A 7,091-nucleotide genomic window follows, 5' to 3' on the forward strand; every position below is an offset into this window, starting at 1 on the left:
GACCCGGTCACACCATGTGCGAGGAACGTATAGCATTTCTATTGCTGACCCGGTCACAGCATGTGCGAGGAACGTATAGCATTTCTATTGCTGACCCGGTCACAGGCATGTCAGAGGAACGTATAGCATTTCTATTGCTGACCCGGTCACACCATGTGCAAGGAACGTATAGCATTTCTATTGCTGACCCGTCACACCATGTGCAAGGAACGTATAGCATTTCTATTGCTGACCCGGTCACAGCATGTGCAAGGAACGTATAGCATTTCTATTGCCAAGACGTTGGTCACCAATCTGTGTTGCGTGCTTAGTGTGCACACTTTTATCACATGATAATGGGCCATTATCATTCAAATTACTATAGAGTGTGATATAATTTATAAAGAGATAACCTGGCACAATGTTGCAGATGGGGATTTAATGTCAAAGTATCCTCTAGAAACTTTATTCGTCTCATCAGCGAAGAATACACAGAGGGTATTGCACAGTGAAGGTTGTCGCGTCTCGTGGGTTATCATTTTCACCTCTCACTCGGGCAATATTTATTGGATTCAACCTTCACTGTGCAATATTCTATATAATATAAGGTATTTACGTAAATATGCACATGAAGAGTTTTTTACCTCTTTTTTTGACGAACTAAATATTGTGAGGAAGTGCACAGCCCTGTCATGCGGTCCACGAAGATTTCACGGCGGACGTGAAATCCAAACATGAATGTAGCAGACGGCATGTACAAAAGTAGTTCCGGCAAGGTAAACTGTGGGTCATGGGTCAAAGTATCCAGCAGTGTAATAGCAAAATGTAATAACAAAAGTGATGATATCATTTTTATCAGTGAAGGAAATACTAGGATTTCACTGATGTATTAATAGTAAACTGTTGAACTTTGCCTGTGGTTGTTGGGAAAGGGGGTGGGTTGGGTGGGTAGTGTACGCCTCACTCAAGATGTTTTTGAGCTTTGCTGGCATAATTTGGCCATATCCTCCCTTTTCCTTGTTAATTTTCCATCTGTTAAAGGGAGAACACTCGGTTAAGCTACATGTATGCGTGCACAAGCGGGTAATAGCTTCGTCTTACCGTCTGTGAGGATATTCCTAGTTTTCCTTAATCTGGCCTAAATACCTAAATACATCGCATTTTAAAACTCTTTTCATTAACAGATGGCTTGCACAGGTCTGATTTTGCTGTTTGTTTGTCACATACACCTGGTAATGGCAGGAAGTAAGTATTCTTCATTTTTCGTGGGAAAGTCTGTCAGCAACCTGCGGATGGTCATGGGTTTCCCCCGGGCTGTGCCCGGTTTCCTCCTACCATAATGCTGGCTGTCGTCGTATAAGTGAAATATTCTTGAGTACGGTGTAAAACACCAAGCAAATAAATAAATTAAATAATAAATTCCTCATTCTTCATTCCTGTCACTTATAACATTCGATGTGTCAGTTTACCCTAGCTGTTCGTCAATGGTGTTGTCCATCAACTGGGATGTGATGATGCACTCCGCATCATCAAATGGGGTTATGCTATTGTCTTCCATGGCAGGATTCTAGTTCCACCCTGAACATCCCTAAGGGTTCACTATGAAAGCCCTGTTGTTGAAGCACATATCGTTGGTTCTGTATTGCACTATTCACGAAATTCTGACCACATATTGCAATTCAACGAAATCCCCTATTACATCTGGATTAAATTCACAGTCCCCTAAATGTTAGATACTATTTTGTCCATCGTTATATTGACGGCCTCAATGGCTCAGTTGGTAGAGCGTCCGTTTCGGGGCGGTTGATTCAGAGTCAGAGTCAGTCTTGGATCAGATTACACCTTAAACGCCTTAAAAGAGGAATGTACTCAGCATTAAGGCAATAGTGTAACGACTGGTTGACCAGCACCAATATAATGGCTCGGGCGGGACGGCTTACTTGCCCTCGGTAAGTCGTCATAGTCAAGCACCACTAGATAAAAGAGCGATGGAAATCCGTCCTGCAAGAACGATGCACATTACACGTACATGCACGTAAATTTTGTGTTAACGATGTCTTTAATTCCTTTTTTTTAGTGTTGATCTTTGTTTGTTGACGTCTTCGTTCTAGCCGCCAAACATGGTGAGGTGTGCTCGGAGACAGCCGACTGCGAAAACGACAAGGGGCTCGAATGTCAGGTTATTTCTCCTAGCTGCAAGAAATCAGCCTGTGTGTGCCCAACGGGGAAAAGCTATGAGGAAGGAGGCTGTGAGCTCAAAGACATAAGTAAGACTTTTTTCTTTCATTATCACATTTATTATCATCTGTGTTATCATTAATACACTGGAGCAAGCAAGAAACCGATTAACCGATTGGGGATGAGGATGGGATTGTCGGAGAGCGGGATGGACGTGAGTGAGTAAGTGAGTGCTTAGAGTTTAACATCGCACTGAACCATTTTTATATAACGACGAAGTCCTTAGAGTGAATGCCTCCTTATTGCAGAACTGATTTCCAGCGCTCTTTTATCTAGCGCTGCTTCTCTGAGGCGACTTGCCGAAGGCAAGTATTTATTTATTTATTTATTTGATTGGTGTTTTACTCCGTGCTCAAGAATATTTCACCTATACGACGACGGCCAGCATTATGGTGGGAGGAAACTGGGCAGAGCCCGGGGGAAACCCACGACCATCCGCAGGTTGCTGGCAAACCTTCCCACGTACGGCCGCAGCCGAAAGCAAGTAAGCCGCTCCACCCGAGCCATTATACTGATACCGATCAACCAGTCGTTGCACTGTACCCTTAATGCTGAATGCCAAGCGAGGAAGCCACACTTACCTTTGGATAGGTATGAATAAGCGTCTATCCTTGGACAGGTATGAATAAACGTCTAGCCTTTGGGCAGGTATATATAACCGTTTCAACCTCAAGCAGGTATGAATAAGCGTCTAACCTTTGGCTAGGTATGAATAAGCGTCTAACCTTTGGCTAGGTATGAATAAGCGTCTAACCTTTGAGCAGGTATGAACAGGTGTCTAACCTTTGGGCAGGTATGAATAAGCGTCTAACCTTTGGCTAGGTATGAATAAGCGTCTAACCTTTGAGCAGGTATGAACAGGTGTCTAACCTTTGGGCAGGTATGAATAGGCGTCTAACCTTTGGGCAGGTATGAATAGGCGTCTAACCTTTGGCTAGGTATGAATAAGCGTCTAACCTTTTGGCAGGTATGAATAGGCGTCTAACCTTTGGCTAGGTTGGGCAGGTATGAATAGCCGCTCCACCCGAGCCATTATACTGATACCGATCAACCAGTCGTTGCACTGTACCCTTAATGCTGAATGCCAAGCGAGGAAGCCACACTTACCTTTGGATAGGTATGAATAATCGTCTATCCTTGGACAGGTATGAATAAACGTCTAGCCTTTGGGCAGGTATATATAACCGTTTCAACCTCAAGCAGGTATGAATAAGCGTCTAACCTTTGGATAGGTATGAATAAGCGTCTAACCTTTGGCTAGGTATGAATAAGCGTCTAACCTTTGAGCAGGTATGAACAGGTGTCTAACCTTTGGGCAGGTATGAATAAGCGTCTAACCTTTGGCTAGGTATGAATAAGCGTCTAACCTTTGGACAGGTATGAATAAGCGTTCAACCTTTGGGCAGGTATGAATAGGTGTCTAACCTTTGGACAGGTATGAATAGGCGTCTAACCTTTGGGCAGGTATGAAAACCCGTCTAACCTGATGAAAATTTGCAACGTGACGCCAGTGTTGTACCCTTGACGTGACTATGTGCCCACGGCAGCTGATGGCGTATGGACGCTCAGATTTTGGTTATCAACATGTCTAGATTTGTGTTGCCGCTTTCTCAGAGGTTGGCCAAGATAGGTATGGCCATGTAGGGGCTGAATTACATTACTACAATACACTGAAGAGATCACAGCCCAACTGCATGATTTGCTTGTTTGTCTTACCCTTACATGACTCGGCTATAGTCTATTTCTGTTAGAGACTTGCCTACATTCAGCTGTCTGTAAAATCAGTCATATTCAGTCATACCAAAAATGCCTTTAGTCAGTGACACATAACAACATATGAACTACGCATTGATATGTTAAACGTCCCTAACATTTTAAGGAAAATGAAGTCAGAACACTTTTTCTAATTCATAATGTTAAAGTTCATAAGTTCGGTTTCGACAACAAGAACCCATTGCCTCGGGTGACGTCATAGTTATTCAAAAATCAGTGGCATGCTGGCTACTGGGCGGAGTTCAGCATGATTTGACGTAGGTTGACACCGGTAACCTAAACTGCTATCGGTTTTACTGTAAACACTTTATCTAGCACTGCCATATTTGAAATTGTTAACACGTTTAGTACAATATAACCTTAAAAAAGGAATTTTATTTCACGGTTTTAAAGATGGATGTTAGGAAATTTTATCATGAAAAAAAAATGTGTCTATTCGCTGAAAGTATAGTGTAGGCTGTGTTACTGTGAGGGGTATGTTGGTGCATCTATTGTAAAACAAATTACTCCCAACGCCCATTCCCCAGCATGACACTATTTTAAAAAAAAATAATTATGACGTCACCCGAGGCAATGAGTTCTTGAGTTTATGCTGTTTAGCATTATGAATTAGAAAAAGTGTTCTAATTTGATTTTATTTGTAAGAGTACGGACTTTCAAAATCTCCATGTTTAGAACTTGTGTTGTTACATGTCACTATCTAAAGGCAGTTTTGGCAGCGAGAATGACTCATTTTACACACAGCTGAATACAGGCGACTCTTTAAAAAAGGCTATAGTGTGTTTAATGAGAATGCATTGTATGGAATCTCACTTGTGAATATGCGAGCCTCATTTTGGGGTGTTCTGGTGCATTGTTGTTAATGTATACTTAAGATTGTCATTTTGTTCAGGCGACAGTGCCGGTATACTGTCGGGGGCCGTGGTGTCGTGTCTGCAGCATTTTGTTGAGGAAAGGCTATAAACATGTCGACATTGACAGTAGATTTGAGCTAAAAGAGACTGCCGTGAAATGAGCGAAATAATGTTTCATGTGACAATAATCCCCACAGAGAGAAAAACAAACAAGCGAGCAATACCAGCTGTTAACTTCTGCGTTTGCATCCCCAGGACTTCTTTTCAAATAATATTGCATCTAGCGTGCTAGCTAGCTGTATATCCGGTTTCAAGTTTTATGCTTCGATTTCCATGTTTTTATTTTACCACTATGTTATGTTTCTTTGGATTTAAAGCAAAATGTGCTTGTAGTATTGAAGGCTGTAGTTGCCATCCTCTAGAAAGAATCCTCTACCGACAGGATCGGTATCTTCACAGGATCGGTAAAGCTTATCGATTTTAACAGATTGTGGATTTACTTTTGCTTAGAATATTGAGATAGGTAGGTTTCCATTTTCCTGTTTGAACACGTATCGATACATTCACGTTTTCAGTCTCGTTAGGTGTCGGTAAATCAAGTTTTAAGCCAATTCATGTATTCGTGTGTTCAAGTCTCCAGTCGTCTCAGGTGCCGGTGTGTCCTAGTTTCCAGTGTTCTTAGGAATCGGTGTGTTCAAGTTTACCAGTCTTGTAAGGTGCCGGTATGTTCAAGTTTCCAGTGTTCTCAGGTCCCGGTGTGTTCAAGTCTCCAGTCGTCTCAGGTGCCGGTGTGTTCAAGTTTCCAGTGTTCTTAGGTATCGGTGTGTTCAAGTTTACCAGTCTTGTAAGGTGCCGGTGTGTTCAAGTTTCCAGTCTTCTCATACATGTATATTGATTTGTCTTCTAAGGTACTGATGAGTTTAAGTTGATTGGTAGACAAATTTTAGGCACATTCACGTTACAAATGTCTACAGGTTTTTGGTATATTCAGGTTTAAATAATGGCAGGTGTCTGTTTATTCAGATTTCCGGTGTTTTCCGGTGTTCCCTAACACGTGTTCAGACTATGAAAGGTCGAGCTCGCGAAGACCTTCAGACTGTTTGACCAACGAGGATCTAAGCTCGATTTCATCTCTCGACGTTTCGTCTGCGGCTGTTGGTCAAGATTTTGATCAAGTACCCGGTTTAGTATACGTTAGAGTTTTAGAAAACTGATTTGTTTGCTTTGTAGAGCTGTTCCTGGGTGACAATTGCAGTGACGACGAAGACATAAGTGTCATCCATGCAACCTGTTCGAACGGAAAGGTTATCTGTCCTTCTACTCACGATGCTGTGAGCGAATCGTTTTGTAAAGCGAAAACTGGCGAAGCGGCTTTAGGAGACCCATGTCCCAGTGATGAGGTGTGTTACAGCTATGGAGGTGAGCGGGAAATAGTGTGCAATCTATTCGTATCAATTTTTAGTTGTGAGAATTACCGGAAGTGAAAGGGTAGTTCCTTTGCACTGTTTATATTAAATTTACTGATTAGACAGCATTTTGAGTAATTCTAGAACAGTGACATGTAATAAATTGCAACTAACGTCACTGTCTAATTGACCTTATCTAATTGGGCTTAAGCCATGGTGCTAGGGAACGTGTAGCTCGCTACTACTCACGCATCTGCATTAACAGTTAGTTGTTAGTAGATGAGAGGCACAAAATAAGTACCCTAATTTTACATTGCTTAAAAATTGGGATATCGTTTTCTGCAAGTTTTCCAGCTTTTATAGTTTATTGGTGGGTCAGTAAGTTAAATCATACTCGCTGGTCGTTTCGTTCATGGAAAAGACGATAACACGCTTTGTTTCGTGTGTGTGTCTAGTGGGCGTCTATTTATCATGTCGAATTTGATCGCCACGTTGCATGTACTAACACTTGCCATCAAAGTGCAACTTGGATGCACATTTTGACTAAGGACAACTTGTTGTGTAGAAGGGTACACGATTACAATCCATGTAAAGTTCTTGTTTTAGATCCCCTCCGATTTCTGTGTTGGTTTGTCCAGAACGTTGCTTTTGTAACATATTCCAGAGATTATTGACCCGGGGCGTTTATTTCGGTTTACGACTGTTATACAAAGGCCGATAAACAAATGACTAATACGATGTTCAGATTAGTTGTATTTTTAGTTGAATGTCTTTGTTTTCTCACTTATTTCTTCAGATAGGATAGCAGCTTCACCTGCAGAAGTCTGGTGTGAAGGTTCCA

The sequence above is a fragment of the Liolophura sinensis genome, chromosome 12, assembly GCF_032854445.1.
Source record: "Liolophura sinensis isolate JHLJ2023 chromosome 12, CUHK_Ljap_v2, whole genome shotgun sequence".
In the NCBI taxonomy this organism is placed as follows: Eukaryota; Metazoa; Mollusca; class Polyplacophora; order Chitonida; family Chitonidae; genus Liolophura; species Liolophura sinensis.